The sequence below is a fragment of the Grammomys surdaster genome, unplaced genomic scaffold, assembly GCF_004785775.1.
Source record: "Grammomys surdaster isolate TR1022 unplaced genomic scaffold, NIH_TR_1.0 243, whole genome shotgun sequence".
Lineage (NCBI taxonomy): Eukaryota > Metazoa > Chordata > Mammalia > Rodentia > Muridae > Grammomys > Grammomys surdaster.
In genome coordinates this window covers 3,925,765-3,932,967 of record NW_021604688.1, presented here as the reverse complement: position 1 = coordinate 3,932,967, position 7,203 = coordinate 3,925,765, and the positions used below count along the sequence as shown (strand labels likewise).

General features: G+C 43.5%; 1 non-coding gene across 1 annotated transcript; it reads right to left on the bottom strand.

The window, feature by feature from the left end:
* Window positions 1-6,151: 6,151 nt before the first annotated feature.
* LOC114627199 lies at window positions 6,152-6,283 on the bottom strand. Its single transcript, XR_003712345.1, has one exon. It is a non-coding gene; the product is annotated as a small nucleolar RNA SNORA17 (small nucleolar RNA).
* Window positions 6,284-7,203: the final 920 nt, after the last annotated feature.

Here is a 7,203-nt window from a genome sequence, read left to right as displayed (position 1 = left end):
GGCTGAGAAATAAATTATGTAAACAACACCTTTAACAATAGTCACAAATCATATAAAATATCTTGGTGTAACTGTTACTAAACAAGTGAAACTTCTGTATGACAAAAACTTCAAATACCTGAAGAAAGAAATGGAAGAAGACCTCAGAAGGTGGAGAGATTTTCCATGATCATGAATTGGTTGGAATAACATAGTAAAAATGCTATCTTACCAAAATCAATCTAGAGATTCAATGCAATCCCCATCAAAATTCCAACACAATTATTCACAAACAAAGAAAGAATAATTCTCAACTTCATATGCAAAAACAAAAAACTCAAGACAACCTAAATAATTCTCAACAATAAAAGATCTTCTGGGGAAATCATTATCTCTGACGTCAAGCTGTACTACAGAGTAATAGTGACAAAAACCGCATGGTATTGGTAAAGAGACAGACAGGTCAATCAGTGGAAAAGAATTGAAGATCCAGAAATAAACCCACACACCTATGGACACTTGATTATTGACAAAGAAGCCAAAACCATCCAGTGGAAAAAAGACAGCATCTTCAACAAACTGTGTTTGTCTAACTGGCAGCCTGAGCATAGAAGAATGAAAATAGATCCATATGTATCACTTTGCACAAAACTCAAGTCCATGTGGATCAAGAGCATGGAACTCATTGGCACAGGGGGGATATTTCCTGATCAAAACACCAATGGCTCAGGCTCTAAGATCAACAATTAATAAATGGCACCTCATGAAACTGAAAAGCTTCTGTAAGGAAAAGGGCAATGTCAATAGATAAATCAGCAACCTACAGATTGGGGAAAAACTTCACTAACCATACATCTGATAGAGGGCTAATATTCAAAATATATAAAGAACTCAAGAAGTTAACCTCCTAAATGTCAGGGGCAGCCCTGCTTATACACTGAAGGTCTAAATCAGCCATAGGCCTAAAATTAGCAATAGACCTGACATACATGCTTGCTAACACAAAGTCTTGGGTGTCTGTGGAAAAACACTGAAACAGATGGCTAGAAGCTATTATAAACAAGCAGCTTTGGTGGAAGGCTGTCAAGCCTGAATAGTCATAGACTTTCTAGATAGGTAGCCTTCGTGGATAATACCAACTTTCATGAGGACAAGTGAATCATAGGTGAAGTCATAGTGATCTGTCCCCTGAACCTTCACCCCGCTGACACTCTGTTCTGGAATATATCTGTACTACCCCTGAACACCTATGCTCCTTTGTCATCCCCTTCCCCACATCCTGCCTTTTTGTGTATATAAACTGTGTGTGAAAAAGTAAAAATTGCGATCTGATCAGACTATAGACAGATCATCATTTCTTTGCGTCTTTGCCTGTCTCCCTCCCCCCACCTCTGCTCTCTTTCAGGTGATCTCCTCGGACCCCTGTTTAATGCCCTGCAGGACAGGACACCTAAAAACCAAATAACCCAATTAAAAATGGAGCACAGAGCTAGACATTTCTCATCAATGGAATCTCAAATGACCATGAAGCATGTAAATAAATGTTCAACAATGTTATTCATCAGCAAAATGCAAATCAAAATGACCCTGAGATTTTATCTTACACCAATCATAATAGTGATCAAAAACTCAAGTGACACACCATCCTGGAGAGGAGTACTCCTCCGTTGCTGGTATGATTACAAACTGGTACAGCCACTCTGGAATCAATCTGACAGTTCCTCAGAAATTTGGAATAATTCTACCTGAAGACTCAACTAAACCACTCCTAGACCTATACACAAAAGACTCCCACCATACCACAAAGGCACATGCTCCACTGTGTTCATAACAGCCATATTTGTAATAGCCAGAAACTGAAAACAGCCTAGATGTCCTTAACCAAAGAATAGATACAGAAAATGTGGCTCATTTACACAATGAAATATATTCAGTTATTTAAAATGAGGACATCATGAATTTTGCAGGCAAATAAATGGAACTAGAAAATAACATCCTGAGTGAGGTAATTCAGACCTTCAAAAATATGCATGCTATGTATTCACTGATAAGTAGATATTAGCCAAAAAAATACAGAATACCCAGGAACTTAAGAAGTTTAACAAGGGGGAACTTCCAAGTGAGGATGTTTCAGTCCCACTTAGAAGGAGGAACATAGTTATCATGAGACATAGAGGGAGGGAGAGAAGGGAAAGGGGAAAAGGTAAGCGTGATTAGGTATGAGGGGAAAACAGTAGAGAAGCCCAGGGGACCAGGGGAATGAATGGAAATGTGCAGCCTCTGGGGTTGGAAGATGGGGGACCCTCTAGAAAGTCCCAGAGACCTGGGATGTTAGAGACTCCCAGGACTCAGTGGGGATGACCTTGGCCAAAGTGTCCTATAGTGGGGAAAGGGAACTCAAAGAGTCCACTTCCAGTAGATAGACAGGGCCTTAAGTGGAGGGACAGAATCACTAAGCCACAGTTAAATTTTCTGACCCAGAGTTGTTCCTGTCTAAAAGAACTACAGGGACAAAAATGGAGAAGAGACTAAAGGAAAGGCTGTCCAGTGACCAGCCCAACTGGGATTCATCTCATGGGGAGGGGCACCCCAGTGCCTGACACTATTACTGATGCTATGATGTGCTTACCGACAGGAGCCTGGCATGGCTGTCCTCTGAGAGGCCCTATCAGCAGCTGACTGAGACAAACACAAAAACTTACATCCAACCCAATCATTGGACTGAAGTTGGGACCCCTATGGAGGAATTAGGGGAAGGACTGAAGGAGTTGAAGGGCTTGGCAACCACATGGAAGACAAGAGGCTTCAACTAACTCAGACCCCTGGGAGCTCTCAGAGACTGAGCCACCAACAAGGCAGCATCTGTAGGCTGGTCTGAGGCCCCCAGCACATATAGCAGAGGACTGCCTGGTGTGGTCTCAGCAGGAGAAGATGTACCTAATCCTTGAGGGTTCAGAGAGGGAGGATATGGGAGGGGCGAGTGGGATTGGGAACTGTGCAATGGGGGACAAGGAGGGGGCAATGGCTGGAATGTAAATAAATAAAATAATTAATAATAAAAATGAAAAGGCAAGCTTGGACAGGTTATAAGATCTATCTTCTTTAGAATAAACTATACAAACATAACTTGAGTTATAGAGCTATGCCTTCCTAGAGACCCATATTAAAAAAAATCAAAGGAAGAAAAAGAAAACAAAACCAAAACTCTTATTAGAATAAATCCAACTCACAGTCAAAAATGTCCCATCTCACTCCCACTTATCCTTGCCTCTGATAGAGTGCTCTCCCCAATTCCTGCATCCTTGAGCTCACATTTCCCTGCATCTCTGATTAGGTTCATCTTTTCCCACTGAGGCCAGACCAAGCAGTCTTCTACAATGTATGTGCTGGGGGGCCTTGGACAAACCCTGGCATGCTGCCTGGTCTCACCTAATCTCAGGATCCTCCTCGTAGTCCCATGGGGATAGTGAAACCAATCAATGTTTAGTTTATTCCATCCATTCTCAGGCATACTCCATAGGTCCTCAAGTATGAAGTTAGGGGTAGGCTTTCATGCCCTTGTAGACTTCTTGTGCTCATCCATTCTTAGGATTTTTGTGAAGCAAATGGAATAAAATGCCAAAGTACAATTCATCCTCCCACTTATTTATGGACAGTATATTCTTTTGTTGTTGAATATTATGTATTCTTTATATATTCTGGATATTAATCCCCTGTAATCCCCTGTAAGATGAGTAGCTGTAAAACATTTTTCTCCCATCCTGTATGCTAAGCAACTGTTTTGTTTTTTCTTGGCAGAAGGTTTCAGCTTCTTGTAATCCCCAGGTTTTGTTTCTTTCCATTATTTCTGAAACATCAAAGTCCTACTTAGAAAGTTATTGAATATGCTAATATCTTAACATGTTTCCCCAATTTCTTCCTCATATACTTGTATGCCATGTGGCATCCCACAAAACTTGTAATGTTATTTAAAATATTATGAGATTTTTTTGTGTATGTGATTTTTGTTACTTAACTGGGAGATTACCAAGTGCAAACTTTGTAGATGATAAGTTCATGTCACAATGTCAGAGATCAGACTCACCTGTTTGTCTCAAAGCTGTAGGACTTATATTAAGTTCTTTGATTTGGTTTGAGCTAATTTTTGTGCAGGGTGAGGGGTAGGAATCTAAGTTTGATTTCTATACTTGGATATCCAGTTTTTCTTGCATCATTGTTTTTGAAACTTTCTATTGGTTCATTGTGAATTTCACATCATCCACCCTAATCCCCCACACACATTCATACCTGCTCTCTACCCTTCCAATCATTCCCCAAACAGAGACAAAAAGAGTCTCATTGTAGAAGCTGCAATGTGTCACAGTGTGTCCCACAGTATACCTTTTTGTCCATATATCTTTGCTTGCAAATGTTCCTTGCAACAATGAGTTGTTCTGCTAGGCCTCTGGCTTCTGCTACTCTATCAATAATTAATCTCACTGTGATCCTCTCAGATATCCTGTTGCTGGCCTGTGTCATGGAGATCCTGTTTTGGATCTGCAGGACCAGCCCCTTCATGCACTCAGCCGTTCACTGATGTGGTTCAGATAGGCCAATTCAAATCCCTGGATCTGAGCCTGATAGATATCTGAGCTGGTCAACCCTCCTGCTCTCATGACCTCAAGGGCCAGCTCACCAGCATCCTCCTCACCAGGACCAGCTCTACCCTGCTAGTCAAGTGAGGTGTAGGACCTGCTTTCCTGAGTGTTGCAGCTAGTGAAGGCCAGTTCTCCCACTCTCATGACCCTGGGGCCAGCTCTCCTGTCTGCCATAAGTGGCAAGGGACAAGGGAGGGGAAGAGGGCATTCCTCTCTCCTCTACACCACTCACAAACAGACAAGAGGCAGGACCAGCTCTTCTGTTCTCACACTCCTGGGGCTGTCTAACCCAGGCCCCTCCTGACATCAGGGTCAGATCTACTGTGCTACCCAGATAAGACACAGAGTTAGCTCTCTTGATTTCATGACCCTGTTTGGTCTGTCGGCTGCTGATGAAATCTCACCCTTGCCCATGTCACCATAGGACAGACAAGTGGCCATCTCTCTCATGCTCAAGTCCTAAGGGCTGGCTCACCCATGCCCACTTCATCAGGGTCAGCTGGGCGAGGTGCAGGGCCTGCTCTCCCAAGTGCTGCAGCTAGTGAGAGGCAGGGACAGTTCTCCTGCTCTCATGACCCCAGGGCCATAAGTGGTGAGGAGCAAGATAAGAGAAGGGCATCTCTCCACACCATTGCATGAGCGATGAATGACTAAGCCACTTCTCTCATGCTCATATTCTTGGGGCAGGCTCACCTGCAATGCCCACAATGTATGGGGGTCACTCTCCCAAGCACTGCGGCCAGCTAGGAGTGGGGTCAGATCTTCTGCGCTCATGTACCCAGAGCCAGCTCTCTCACAATGCCTAGGTGAGGGATGTGGCCAATTCTGCACAGCCCTAAGACATCACCATGTCCCCAGGTAGCAGCCCAGACCAGGGCACCCCAGCGGCCTCTCATGGCCCAGCGCCTACCCGGTGCTATGTGGAAGGGGACCAGTTGAACTTCCTGCGCTTCTCTCTGACTTGTGGCAGGCACACGGACCCACAACGCAACAGAGATCCAAGACACAACAACAGCACAGTGGGCCATCATTTCCACTCCCTCCCCCCACCAAACCCCGCTCCCCTGCACTAGGTGGAAATCATGGGCTACTCACACCAGGCTGGCCACTATTACCCTTGAGTTTCCAGTTCAGCCTCTCTTCATTGTGCCCACATCCTTCTGTTTCTCTTTCTCTTTCATTTCTCCACCATTTACTTGCTCCTTTTACTGGCAGGTGGGGGTCTCTGAGTGTCTGGGGTCATCTCAGGAGTGGTCTCAAGAGTGTTATTCCATGCTTGGGCCGAGGTCATCTTGGGTGTGGTCTGCCCCTGGGCAGTGCCAGTCTTGTAGTTGTCTAAGGCTCATTCTGCCTGGGTTCACCATGGCCCCTTGTGAGGGTCAAGGGTCACCTGTCTAGGCCTCACTCCTACCTGAGTCCCATAGTGTCAGATGGGGTTCTTCTAATCTCCAGTTTGCTTTCTGCCCTGAAAGTCCTTGTGGACCTGAGTGGCACTGGACTTGTGGTAGTCTCAGGCCCACTTTTCTTTTTCAGGGACTGTTAGGCTACTAATCATTCAGAAGTTCACAAGTCAGAACTCTGAGCATAGACTTAACCTCTCTCCTCTCTGCCACCTACTGATGTACATGAGACACAGCAGCCATGCCTGTAAAGCCTCTAGGAGCAGGCTCAGATCACTTTTTATTGTTGCTGTTTGAAACGAGGTTTCCTTATGTTATTTCAGCTAGCTTGAACTTGAATCCTCCTGTCTCAGCCTCTCAACAGCTCCCATCACTTATCTTTAAAGAGATAGTCTTTTTACCAAGGCATATATTTTTCATCTTTTGAAACAATCAGGTGGATATAGCACATGGTATTATTTCTGGGCTCTTTATACTATCTCCCTGGTCAGTACTACTGGTGAAAGTACTGGAGTGTCTTTGTACAATGGATCTGTGGTATAATGTTAGTTCAGGCATAGGATACCCCTAGCATTTCTTCGTCATGTTCTTTTTTTTCTTTTTAAGGTTTTATGGTTGTCTCTGGGGACTTTTGCTCTTCTATGTGAGTTTTGGGATTGCTTTGTCTACCTCTGAAAAGGAAAGCAATTGTAATTTTGATGTGACTGGCACTTTACAAAGCAATACAAAATATCTCAGTTTGTAGACAAAGAGTATCAAAATGACATTGACAGTCTATCTCACACTGGTCAAAATTACTGCTACCAAGAAAACAGGATATTACCAGTGACACAAGAAAAAAGGAATCCTTCACCTCTATTGATGGGACTTTTAATTAGTATACACACTGAGGAAAATTAATATAGAAAATTAAAAAAGAAAACTAAAACGAGAACTGGAGAAATAGCTCAGTGGTTAAGAATTTAGTTCTTAGCATCTATGTCAGGTAGCTCACAACCACTCACAACTTCAGCTCCAGATGATCAGTGTCCTCCTCTACAGAGGCTTCTGTACCCAAATCCTGACACCCCCCGCCACACACACACACACACACACACACACACACACCCCAAATAAGTAAATAAAAGCAATCCTCAAAATGTGTTTAAAACTGAAAACTATATGCTTGTAAAAATAATGAATGAAAA